Here is a 13959-nt window from a genome sequence, read left to right as displayed (position 1 = left end):
TTCATTACAGCCTCTCCAAATACACATCTATAAATACACTTCATGTTCAACTATATCCTCCAGTCCTTCCTCCTCAGCTCTTCAGAGCAGTGATTTGCAACCTCAGCTGCCAGCAGAGTCATTACAGAAGCTTTTTAAAATGCCTGTGCTTAACCTGCAGCATATACAAAAATTAACTCAAAAAATATCAAAGACCTAAGTGTCAGAGTGAAAATTATAAAAACCTTAGAAGAAAATATAGGAGTAAATTGTCATGATTGTTGGTTTAGCAATGGATTCTAAGAGATGACACCAAAAACACAGTTAACAGAAAAATAAATAGATAAATCAGACTCCATCAAAATTACAAACTTTTGAATATCAAAGGATACTGTCAAGAAAGTGAAAAGACAATCTACAGAATAGAAGATATTTGCACATAATATGTCTGTTAAAGGTCTAGTATCCAGAGCATATAAAGAACTCTTACAACTCAGCAAAAAAATAAAATAAAACAAAGCTGGAGGCATAACACTACCTGACTTTAAGCTATACTACAAAGCTATAATAACCAAAACAGTATGGTACTGGCATAAAAACAGACACACTGACCAATGGAATAGAATAGAGAATCCAGAAATCAACCCACACACTTACTGCCATCTGATCTTTGACAAAGGCACCAAGCCTATTCACTGGGGAAGGGACTGCCTCTTCAGCAAATGGTGCTGGGATAACTGGATATCCATATGCAGGAGAATGAAACTAGATCCATACCTCTCACTGTATACTAAAATCAACTCAAAATGGATTAAGGATTTAAATATACACCCTGAAACAATAAAACTTCTTAAAGAAAACATAGGAGAAACACTTCAGGAAATAGGACTGGGCACAGACTTCATGAATACGACACCAAAAGCACGGGCAACCAAAGGAAAAATAAACAAATGGGATTATATCAAACTAGAAAGCTTCTGCACAGCAAAAGAAACAATTAACAGAGTTAAAAGACAACCAACAGAGTGGGAGAAAATATTTGCAAAATATACATCTGACAAAGGATTAATATCCAGAATATATAAGGAACTCAAACAACTTTACAAGAAGAAAACAAGCAACCCAATTAAAAATGAGCAAAAGAGCTAAGTAGGCATTTCTCTAAGGAAGATATACAAATGGCCAACAGACATATGAAAAAATGCTCAACATCACTCAGCATCCGGGAAATGCAAATCAAAACCACATTGAGATACCATCTAACCCCAGTTAGGATGGCTAAAATCCAAAAGACTCTGAACGATAAATGCTGGCGAGGTTGCGGAGAAAAAGGAACTCTCCTACATTGTTGGTGGGACTGCAAAATGGTGCAGCCTCTATGGAAAATGGTATGGAGGTTCCTCAAACAATTGCAGATAGATCTACCATACGACCCAGCTATCCCACTGTTGGGAATATACCCAGAGGAATGGAAATCATCAAGTCGAAGGTATACCTGTTCCCCAATGTTCATCGCAGCACTCTTTACAATAGCCAAGAGTTGGAACCAGCCCAAATGTCCATCATCAGATGAGTGGATATGGAAAATGTGGTACATCTACACAATGGAATACTACTCAGCTATAAAAACGAATGAAATACTGCCATTTGCAACAACATGGATGGACCTTGAGAGAATTATATTAAGTGAAACAAGTCAGGCACAGAAAGAGAAATACCACATGTTCTCACTTATTGGTGGGAGCTAAAAATTAATATATAAATTCACACACACACACACACAAAAGAAAAAAAAAACGGGGGGTGGAGAAGATATAACAACCACAATTACTTGAAGTTGATACGACAAGCAAACAGAAAGGACATTGTTGGGGGGGAGGGGGGGAGGGAGGAGAGAGGGAGGTTTTGGTGATGGGGAGCAATAATCAGCCACAATGTATTCGACAAAATAAAATTTTTTTAAAAAATAGGTAAAAGACCAACAATCCAATTAAAAAATGGGCAAAGAACTTAAACAGACATTTCACCAAATATACAAATGACCAACAAGCAAATGAAAAGATGCTCAGCAACATTAATCATTAAGGACATGTAAATCAAAATCTCAATGAGATACCAACTTACACTGACTAGGATGCCATAATTAAAAAAAGGAAAATAATAACTGTTGGCAAGGATGTAGAGAAATTGGAACATTACCGGTGGGATTGTAAAATGGTGCAGCCTCTGTAGAGATCAGCTTGGTAGAGCTTCAGAAACTTAAAGACAGAGTTACCATGTGACCCAGCAATTCCACTCCTAGGTGTATAACCAAAAGAATTGAAACTAGGTATTCAAACAAAAATTTGTACACAAATATTCATCACAGCTTTCTTCACAATAGCCAAAAAAAGAAAACAACCCAAATGTTCATCAGCTTATGAGAGGATAAACAGAATGTGTGTCCGTACAATAGAGTTTATTATTCAGCCATAGAAATAAATGAAGCATTGACATATGCTGCAACATGGATTAAACCTTGAAAACATTATGCAACATGAAAAACAGCAGACAGTAAACATCATGTTGCATATAGCTCCATTCATATAAAATATCCAGAATAGGTAAATCCAGAGAGTCAGAAAGCAGAATTGTTGCTGCCAGGGGCTGGGGAAGAGAGGACAGAGTGTGGCTGCTTAATGGGTATGGGATGTCCATTCCATAACTGGGAAGCTGGGTACAGGTGATGGTTGCACAACATTGTGAAATGCCACCGAATTGTTCATTTTAAATGATTCATTTTACATGATGGGAATTTTACTTCAATTAAAAAAAAATCCCAATGCTGCACCCCAGACCCATTAAATCTGGGTTTCTGGACAGGGATGCAGGCACCAGTATATTTTAAAGCTGTTCAGGTAATTTCAACATGCAGGCTAGGTTAACAGCCCCTGACTTTGAGAGTTGCTGGCTAGCATAAGTCTTGCCCTTCCCAGAGCCCCAGTGGGATTTCGAATTGGTAGAATTTGTCTGATGCATAGAAGTGTCTGGGAAGCTTCCCCTTTTGGGGTGTACTATGGGTCTTTTGCCTTAGCTCCCTTGGTTTCTCCAGGGTTTGCCAATCCCCCTTCAAGGCACTGATGTCCAAGGAGGAACTCACCTGCTATCCCATCCACCACAGCCTGCTTGGTCCAATCCGATGGCCTCTCCCACCAGATCCAGAGTGAGCACACAGTGGGTAAGCGTGCTCCTGATGTGTCCTCCTGCACTCTGCGATGGAGGAATCCTGGCAATGACCAGACTTTGCTGTCACTTCCCACCCTGTCTCTGCCATTTGCCATTTATGTGGCTGTGCAGAGTCTAATCCCTTACCTTTTGGGAACTTTGACCTTATGAACCCTGCGGAGAGGCAAAGGTCTGGCTGAAAGTGCCAGTACTCCCTTGCATCTAGGCCATGGGCATGTCATGTGACTCAGCCAATCATCAGAGCCCACTGCAGACTTGGAACCGAGCTAGATGCAGAGAAGCAAGGCAGGCAGGGATGCCTCCCTGAGGCAGTGGCTGGTAGCTGTCCAGGGGCAGTGGGGTCAGTGGTCCAGGCTCTGGGATTTTGAGCAGGAAGACCAGCATCGGTGTCCAACCATTCAGTGCACAGTCTGAGGCTGGTGTCTGGCTACATGCCCTCTGATATTTTAATATGCTCATTTAATGCTGAAACTAGACAGTGTTTCATCATTTTCCTTTGCATTCAGACATTCCTCTGTTCATTTCCCTAACATCCCTCCCCCTCCCCACCTACCTTTGGCCTAGACTAGACTTGGCCTTGGTGCTGTGGGGCACAGAGAAATGCCCTCATATCTCTCTTCCATTCTGGCTCCTACCAGATCCGTGTTTCCGCACATGTGAACTTCCCTTGCTCTCAGCATGCCACATAGTCACGACAGCTGAAGGGTCTGTTCCTTGCTGGGGGACAGTTGGGGGACAGGAATGCTGGTCTGAACGCCAGAGCTTTGGAGTTTCTCTGTGGAAACAATGCTGCTGGTCACACATCCCGATCAAGCCACCCCTCCGCCCAGTTCTGTGCTGTTCATTCATCCCACAGATGCTTGTGGATGCCTGTGATGTGTGCCGCTCCTGGCCCTTGGATGGAACGGTGAAGAAGACGAGGTGCCTGCTCCTGTGCCGCTTAGATTTCAGGGAGGAAAAACGAATAACCAAATTCAGCTCAAATAGTAGTGAGAGCTATGAAGACCATCAAAGGTGCAAACGGTAGACGTGAGAGCACAAGGGCAGGGGGCAGTGTGGCACGCCCCTTATAGACGAGGGCCGGGGATGACATCTGAGCAGAGGCTGAATCATGAAAAAGCCGGGCATGTAGAGATCTGGGAGGAGAACACCTCAGACTCTGGAAAACTAAAGAGTTTGCCTCTCTTTTCATAGAGAGGGGGGTGTATGGCCCCTCCCCTGAATCTAGCTGGCACCTGACCACCTTGACCAATACAATGTGGCAAGACTGATGCTAGGCCAGTTTTCAGGCTGGGAGAGACTAGAAGCTTCCACTTCCTGTGTCTTGGGACCCTCTACCTAGGAGCCCTGAGCTGCTGGGTGAGAAGTCTGACTCCCCTGCTAGAGTGGAGCACAGGAGGAAACCCTGAGAATGCCTGGAGAGGGCAAGGGGGCCCACAGAGTCCAACTTTCCAGAACCTCCCAGAGCCTTCCGGACATCCCTGCCAAGGTCCAGATGTGTGAGTGAAGCTGTCTTAGACCCTCCAGACAGGAGCAGCCACCGGCTGAATACGAGCATGTGACCCACATCAGTGCCATATGGAAGAGAACTGCCTCGTTGAGCCCTGCCCACATTCCTGACCCACAAAATCATTGCGATAATTAATAAAATGGTGGTTGTTTTAAGCCACTAAATTGTGGGGTAATCTGTTATGAAGCCACAAAATGACTGGCACACAGTTCAAGGGAAGGACTGATAACGAAAGTCCTGCAGCAGAAATGAGCCTTAGAGTGTCCAAGGGACCAGAACAGGTGGGTGTGGCTGCAGCTAAGAGAGGACAGAGAAGGAGAGGCTAGGCAGGGCAGGCAACGTGGAGCCTGGTGGGCCATGCAGTGGCAGCCACCGAAAGGGTGTTTGTAGACGGGTGCTGCTGTGTTCTGAGCTTTGAACGTCCCAGCTGCTGTGCGGCACATGAGCGACAGCGGGGCAAGAGTGGATAGAGAGCCACCAAGCAGCAGGCTGCTGCAGTTGGTGACCTCCTGGTTGAGAATTTGACCCCATATGTAGAAACTTACCTTGCAACCCTGTCACCAGCTTCCTGCCCTTTCCTCCATGTCAAGTGGCTGACCCTGAGCCCGTGCCTGCAGCTTCTGTCACTCCGCCTCCGAGTCCCACCCATGGCGCTCTGCCTCGCTCAGCTCCCCAGCGTCTTCTGTGGGGCCAGCCTGCCCATCGACAGCACGAGCCCTGCTCTCCCTTCTGTCATGTGCTGGTATATACCTGTCCCCAATGGAAAAGACCCAGGATGGCCAAGTGCTGCTGTGGCAGGGACTGGGGTGCCAGTACATGCACCTTATTGTAGGGTTTGGTATTGGGAAGCTCCCTCATCTACAGACATCAGCCACATTCTTCAGAATCAGCATTATCAATAAGAAAGGTGATATTTTGGCCTCCATTGCCTGATTCCTCTCTCTCAATCAAAACTCAGAAAGAGAAAAGCAGCACTAGTTACTGGGACACTGAATCCTAGCACCTGAGATCCTGCATCAATAGTCTGCCCGGTGGTCAGGGTCCTTGCTTGGCTCACTGGTGTCCCAGAATTACCTGCCCTTACACCTCTCTGATGGTGATCACCTGGTCACCCATCTGAATTTTCATGTATTTCTTGTTCCTAGATGTTTCCATTGTCCTATGATACACACCTGTCTCAATACATGCTTCAGAGCCATCACAGGTCACCTAACTCTGCAGCTGGTTGACAGACATCCTTCCTTTAGGCCAGTCCCCACGTGGGCTGCAGCAGGTGTGTCTCATTCACACATCTGAGTCCCTCCCATTGGCCAAACCTGCAGCCTATCGAGCTATGAGCTCCCAGCCCCGCAGCACAGGGAAGCAAGGATAACACAGTGCTGTGTGTTCTGGATTTTACCATGTTCCAACCATGTATCCTTGGGCTAGTGTAAGGAGAATTTAAATATAAATGAAGAGGATCCCTCAGATGTTTGGAATCTTGCCGAGCATGACCTAGCCTGTTTAATGTAAATATGCACACATGCACCCAGGTGTCCCTTGGTTATTGTCTGATGTAATTGCGCATGTGCGTCCAGGTGTTCTTTGGTTATCTGACTGGCAAAGTATAAAGGACACACGGCTCTAATCCATAGTGCCCTTAGGACACCCCGGGAGGCCAGTAGGGTGTCTGCTGCTAGCTACCTGAGCCTGCATCTGAATAAAGCTTATTAATTTTTACCCACAGCTCCCAAGATCTTTGCCTATTACCTAGCTTGCAACCTGCATGTGAGGAGATTGTGACCCAGTCTGCACAACAGATTTGAAGGGCCTGTGGGCCCCAGACCGACAGCTAGTTTCTCAGCCTCTCTGTGCCTCAGTTGCCTCATCTGTAGAGTGGGGATCGTGATCATAGCACCTACCTGCTATTTCTGTGAAAATGAAATAAGACGTATAAAATCATCAGCACCGTGCCTGGATGAGAACCGAATAGTAAGAACTCTGTAGGTATCGGCTGACACTGGGCAAAGCCTCTCCTGCGCTTTCAGAGTTGGTTTGAGAGCTTTTCAGAGCAGGTGTAGGAAGCAGGGCGGCCGAGATCCACTGGAGAAGAGCAGGATTTCCACGTGAGGACTGGAGACTGTGTTGTGGAAAGCAGGGGCCATGCCCTTCAGTTTTTGTATCTGACACATAGCTTGGTGCCTAGCACACAGCAGGTGCTCAATAAATGGTTGTTGAATTATTCCAACAAGCACACTGACAACTGCGCATGACTGGGGACAGTCATCTCACAAAAACTGCAGGGAGGGGCAGCGACCCTAGACAAGGGCCTTTAGCTCCTCCGTTCCCTCTTCCTTTCCGAGGCCAGCCAGGGCAGACCAAGATGTTTCCAGAAGCGGCTGGAGCCCCGCCAGTCTCCCCGGGATGTCAGCCCCATGCCAGGCACCCTCTAAGGCAGGTAGTGCTGTTTTCCTGGAGGGCTGGGGCGGTCTTTGTCATGAGAAGTAGAAACCAGAGAAAAACGGAAGGCCTGCCAGGCTGTCTCCTCTGGGAGCCAGTGCCGTTCCCAGTGAGCGGTGTGGCTGTGAAAGATAAGGGCAGGAATTTGAATTGCTGTTATGTGTCACTCTGCCAGCCACCAGAGGGGCTTTCTGCAGAGTCCTTTGTAATGCCAGGTGGCAACGATGAGCATGAACTCGGGATGGGTGTAGAATTAAGTCTTGCTTTCTTATGGGTTCCTGTTTTGCTCGAGCCTTCCTTCCATCCAGCAGTGCCCACCACTTAATATCAACAGAAGCAACATGTGCAAGCACAGAACACCCAGGACAGAGCCCAAGGCTCTGGGTTTTCAGCTCCACTGCCAGTCGCTGCTCTCAGCTCTGAACAAGCCATTCCCCCTGACTCTGCCTCAGTTTCCTTCTCCTGGAACCCAGAATTCATAATACACCCAGCACACACTCCCTTGTCCAGGCAATGTTGTGAGCAGTCTCCGAGGTGGACAGAGACAGGGAGGGACCACCCTGCCTGTCCCCACATCTGGATCATCACCTCCTGAGTGCTGTAACACTCTGCCTTTATCGCCTCACATCTCAAGTTCCTGGTGGAATGCCCTGCACACAGCGCACAGATTACACATTTGTAGTTCATGAGATGATAAGATCTCTCTCAACTGATAACCTTGAACCCCCAATGTGGGACCAGCTTTGCAGTCCCCAAGCCATTCACTAATGCCTCCTTCCCCCAGCTCTTTATCTGAGCATGTTTCTCAGTCACTCTCCTCAACCACCCCCATGCTGCATATTCTCACCCCCAGAAGTTACACCCGTCCTTGTCACCAGGCAGTGAGAGAGGCAGGAAGCCTCCAGATTTATGAGTCAAATAAACTTCTTTTCTTTATAAATTACCCAGTCTCAGGTATTCTGTCATAGCAACACAAAGTGGACTAAGACAGCCTTGTTCTTAGAAACTATTTCCAAGTTCAGGCTCTAGGCTGATTATTGGTACTAGTTTATGTTGATTGGTATGTTTTGGTCTCGTTCTGTGTCTACAAACATACAAGTCTTGTTATCTGAACTTGCACTATTCAGAAAATATGCTACTTTTTGCAGGAATATTCACCCAAATTTCATAGCCCAGATCTGAAATCTACTGTTAGGAGTGTGCATACCTGAACAAGTGAGTGTATCAAGTAGCCCTGTGCCCAGGTTACAGGATATAAAGGGCTAGCATCTTCTTGCCTCTCCCAAAGATAAAGCCCTTCATAGTTCCCATATTAGAGTCCCCTGGGTCCAGGGTAGAAAGAATATTTAATGCTTTTATCATATTATTTCATTACTGACTTACACTGCTATACGTGTTCACTGTACAGTGTTGAGAAAAATATAATTTGTAATTGATGTTGCTCAGTAACGTTGTGTTCTTCCTACAAAGAGATCCACTAATGAGTTCATTAGTTATTATGTCATTGATGCTTTAAATTGCTTTATTTTATTCAGAAATTCTTAGTGGGTATTTACATAGATGTTTAAGAGTATTTTAGTGTGTTTCTTTTAACTTTCAGAATAAAAGTAGTTGAGGTTTTAGGTGGCCAGGGAAGCACTCTTATTTTTCCCACTTAAAAAGATAAGACTAGGCTGGCCAGGTGCCTCAGTTGGTTAGAGCACCGTGTCATAACACCGAGGTCAAGGGCTCAGAACCCCATACCGGCCAGCCACCAAAACAAAAACAACAACAAAAAGATAAGGCTCCCACACTCTAGAAGATGGTTATTTGGCACACTTTCAGGAAAAAATTAGATTTAGCAATCAAGGAGTGGCTGTATTTCAGTGAGAAACTGGGAACAGTGTCAAGTCTTCCTAGGCAGATGGTGTTTTCCCATCCCTTCCTAGCCATTTCAGGTTCGTGCTCCCCAATTTTTAACTGTAATTTCTTGGGTCTCGGGGGCTATATTCCTGCCCACTTTGCTGTCTAAGGACTGACCACTGCAGCCTGTTTTACTTCTGGTGGAGGCATCTGCAGGCTGAGCATGAGTAACAAATGATGGTCTGCAGACTGCACAATGAAAAGCTGAAACAAAGCAAAGCCTGGATTAGTGTGTGTAGGAGAGAAAAGAGCCCTTATGCTCCCCCACAGCCGCCGCCTCCTTTCTCTCTCCCTCTCTAAAGCACACACACGGGCACACGTGCTTTTCATGCTGCAAACAGCAGCATCGGGAGTTAAAGAACATTAAAGAAACCAATCAATCCTCCAGTGTTCAGGTCCTCCAAGGCCTGGCTGCTGGTAAAGGTTGCTATCACAGACATCGTGTGTCAGTGATAACGAAAATGATCTCATTACTTCCTCATCAGAACAGAGTTTTCTAACATCACCCTTGGCAGAGAAAGCCTTAAACAAAAGACAAAAAGGAAATTACACTAATCCAACAACTTCTGATGTGTTTTTTAATCAAATATTCCGTTTTAGACCAAAACTGATAACAGATTTTTGCATCCCCTTTCCTCCTCAAATCCTATCTTCCATCTTACTTTTGAAAAATTAGGGGTGTAGTAAAGTGCATGATTTGATATATATAAAATGTTGGAATGTTATATATTAGCCCAGGGAGGGGCAAACTACAGCCTGTGGGCAAAGTCCAGTCCACTGACTGTTTTTGCACAGCCTACAAGTTAAAAATAGTTTTTACATTTTAATTTTTTTAAAACTTGAAAAAAATTTCTATTCAAAAGACCAAATAAAAACATGCAACAGGGGCCGGCCCGTGGCTCACTCGGGAGAGTGCGGTGCTGAAAAACATGCAACAGATCAGGTTCTTTACTAAATTAGGTTAAGATTTCCTATTGTTTTGGATTCACAAATTACCTCCCCTACCCATCTCCCTCCTATAGATAAATACGTCAACAATATCATTAGATTACAATTTCCAAATTGTCATAATGTCTGTCTACTGAGACTCCCAGTTTCTGGACTTCTTTTTCCCAGTTCTTACACGGCGGGTCATTGCCACCAAGTGAGGGTGTTTGTCCAACTCCTCTTGCTGAACTTTCACTGAGGACTCTCCTCTTCCAAAGAACCTTCTTTATTTATTTATTTATTTAAAACGATGACCGGTAAGGGGATCTTAACCCTTGACTTGGTGTTGTCAGCCCCATGCTCAGCCAATGAGCTAACCGGCCATCTCTATACAGGGATCTGAACCCGTGGCCTTGGTGTTATCAGCACCACACTCTCCCAAGTGAGCCACGGGTCAGCCCTCCAAAGAACCTTCTAATTGGGCCTTTGACCCTGTAGGGAGGAAGCCTTCATGCTCAGTTCTAATCTGCTCTGTTCTGCTTAATTCTTTTCTAAGGACATCGATGGTTTCCTCCCTGTCTTCTCTTTCCTTTTGTAACACTGAAATCTTTTCTTCTTGTACTTTTTTTAATGAAAATTTGCTAGTTTCTATTCTCTGTCTACTAGCTGGTTCTGTACATCTTTCCTCTGTTCTTCCTCTATTAATTGGGCGACAGTTTTTTCATTTGGTCGCTAGAGTGACTCATCAACTTTTTCTCTTGTCTCCATTTGTTTATTCAGAGAATCACATGTGATCTGTGAATCTTCGTTCTCCTTTTCAGTGGTTTCATTTCTCTGAAGAGGTTGCATGGAGGATCTTGTCAGTATTCCATGTTCTTCAGCCACAAATTCTAACTTCCTCGCTTGTTGAAAGAGGTGCTCCGTATCACTCGGGGCTCTTTCTGATTCATCCTGCTGTGACTTCAGCAACACACCAGCTCTTCGTTTTTTCTCTCAGCTTCTCTCAACACACCAGCAGGTGTCTGTGCCTCTGTCTCAGCTTGGGTTCTTTGACAGCGATACTGAGCAATCAGTCTTTCAGCCTGTGAAAGAGCTAAAGTTTTGCTTCCAAGAGATCTTGTAGCCTGCTTTCCTTGGTGGCTAATGTGGACAGTTTTATCTCCTATACATCCATTATGTCAGATATTCTAAAATCATTAATCCAATCATTTACCACCACTCCAGACTGAAGTTTTCTATTAATTCCTCAACGTTCAATCCAGGAATGCTATCTTTCAAAAGGGGAGGAGTTAAACACTTCACTGGTTTATTTAAAGACATTCTTCGGGGTGTATGTTCTGTGTTCTGTGATCTATAGGCATTGCTTCCTGCTATACTTTCTCCAAATATTAATGCTGGAAAATCTGGCAGTGGAGCAAATTTCAATAATATTCCCAATCCAGACTCTGTTGTTCTCTATTTTCTAATGTTAAGGCAAAAGCCAAAGGCATAATCAAATGTGGATCCTGAAGGATTTTGTAAATGCTTTCTTCCATATCAGGAACCACCTGTATAAGTCTGTTTATCAAGTCAACAGTTTTCAAAATTACATTGGCAGCAAGTTTGCATAGTTCAGAATCTACTATTTTTGTTCCAAACCCCAGGTCAATCTTGCTGTACGTAAATTGCTGTTCTGTCAGCGTGGTACACTTGACAGCAGACAGAATTTTTGCAATATGCATTGTCAGAGTATCATCTCCACACAGAGCTAACAAAACTTTAGGGGCCTTGACCATGCTTCCACATTTTTCTCTTGTTAAGGCCTCATCAAGATTTTGTTCTGTGAACTGAAGCTGATCAAGGATTGTAAGCAGCAGAAGAGTCACAAAACAGTCAGCTGAGGACAGTTAGAGCATCTATGACATCCTCGAATATTTCCTTGAACAACTCCGATGCTGAAACAGAACAGTTTTCTGATCCATCCAAAGGTTGGCTTAACCAAAGAACTAGAGCCACAGGAGGTTCTAAACACTTAGAACGGATTCCCAGAATGCTGTCACCAGATGGGGACTGTTCAGACATCATCTGAGCAAGCAGGTGGCGCAGCTGACGCACTGCACAGAAGGCGAGAAGAAATTCTAAAACCTCTGAAGAAGAATCAGGATTCTTCCCATTAACAAGACCGAGTACTTCACTAAGACATGGCCAGGCGAGCAGCAATTCTAGGATTCTTAAGGAGATCCATCAGTAGGTTAACTGAATACTTTCTGCTTAGGGTCTCATCACCATTTACTCAAATATTAAATATTAGTCAAAAAAGTCTGATGAGTGTTTTGGGCACGGAATAGCTTTTCCTCCTCCTCTTCAGTTAATGTCAGATAAACTAGAATAATATTGAAAATGCAAACACAATCATAGTTAAACTATTATGGGCCAAGACGGTTATAAGAGTTCAATGAAAAAGATTTTGCATTACTCAAAGTCTTCATGTATGTTTGAACGGAAGGAGTGTGCTGACAAAGATTTGTCAATAATCTTAGACAAGTTATCGTTAACTTATCTTCACAAGACTGAATATAATCTATCAGGAATGTAATTGATTCATCTATATTGGCACTCGAATGAAAAATGTTGACGTTATATGTTAACCTCTGCAGAAGTTTAATGCACGGCAGAAACACTGAATCATCATGGCAAGTGCTGCTGTGACAAGCCACTCCTGCCAGCACACTGCTCACACGGTATGTGTTCTGAAGACAGTCTCTGATCTCATTGTCTACATCAAGTTGAGACAGCAAACTGGTGATACTTAAGATCAGTGAAGCGCTTATGTTTGGTTCTTCAAGTAGCTCTGCAAGGCAACTCAAGCATCTTCTTGGTAACATCAGACTCGACATAAACAGTTGTGTGAGCTTCCACCCAGAAATACCTCCAAATACCATGAAATCTGGGTGGCGTTGGCCTCTAACTTGTTGGCTTTGTATTGACTGATGGTCAGGAGCAAGGATTTGGGGCAGACAATGAAGTCCATCAGGACCAGCCGCAGGCCTCCCCAGGGGACCACCACCACCCTCCCTGCTCCAGGGTTTACATGCTTAAAATGGCAGAGGGTTAGGGGGAGACTGTCAAGATAAGATTTTGTGACATGTGCAAATTCTATAAAATTCAAATTTCAGTGTCCATACATAAAGTTTTATTGAACACACCCATGCTCTTATGTTTGCATACTGTCAATAGCTGCTTTAGCACTACAATAGCAAAATGGAATAGTTGCAAGAGACATGTGGCCCACAAAACCTAAAATATTTCCTAACTTTTTAAGGAAGTTTGCTACATTAGCCCATTAAGATAAACAACAAAAATCGAACTGTTGCTTATGTGATATTAATAGGACGCATGTGAGTGCAGCAGTAACGGCATGCCACAGAGCATGAACGATCTTAAATCAAGAATCCAAGGAATAAGTGCCCTTTCTCTTGATTTTATTTACCTACAAGGAAGCTCAGAGACATGTGGTGAAGTCGGTGAGTCAAAGCCTTGGAAAAGTCAGAAGAAATCACATGTGCAGTGTAGTGATGTGACCATTGTGCCCTGTGCGCTACGAGGTGCCAGAAAAGGTTACTTCTTTGTTTTCTAAACTGTTTCTCCACTTTTCCCTAAAGAGAAAAAGGAGGAGGTCGGAGAAGAGGGTAAAAACTTGGTAGCTACATAGATCTCAGTCTTTTCAGTTTAACACAGCCTTAATGGGGTTACTTTGGTCTCTTTCTGGTAAAATCATCTTTCGAGATTTCTGACCCTCTCCCACCTTCACCTGCCCTTCCATTACTGTAGGGAGAAGCTCACCTGAGCTTAGTCACAGGACAGGAGGTCTCAGATCCAAGGGCAGGTCCCTATGCGAGAGTCAGTTTCTGATCCCACCTGGTCACCGGCGCCCCACTCAGGCCCCTCCTCCCAACTCCGCCATCTCGGCTCCATGGGACTCTGACTGGTGTTGCGAG

The 13959-nt window shown here is 44.6% G+C and overlaps 1 pseudogene; it reads right to left on the bottom strand.

Annotated features, from left to right (window-relative positions):
• The window catches only part of LOC134370688 (protein CIP2A-like), a 42535-nt pseudogene extending 29543 nt beyond the window's left edge, over positions 1-12992 (bottom strand).
• Positions 12993-13959: the final 967 nt, after the last annotated feature.

Source organism: Cynocephalus volans, chromosome 2 (genome assembly GCF_027409185.1).
Source record: "Cynocephalus volans isolate mCynVol1 chromosome 2, mCynVol1.pri, whole genome shotgun sequence".
NCBI classification, from domain to species: Eukaryota; Metazoa; Chordata; class Mammalia; order Dermoptera; family Cynocephalidae; genus Cynocephalus; species Cynocephalus volans.
This window is presented reverse-complemented; position numbering and strand designations above follow the sequence as displayed.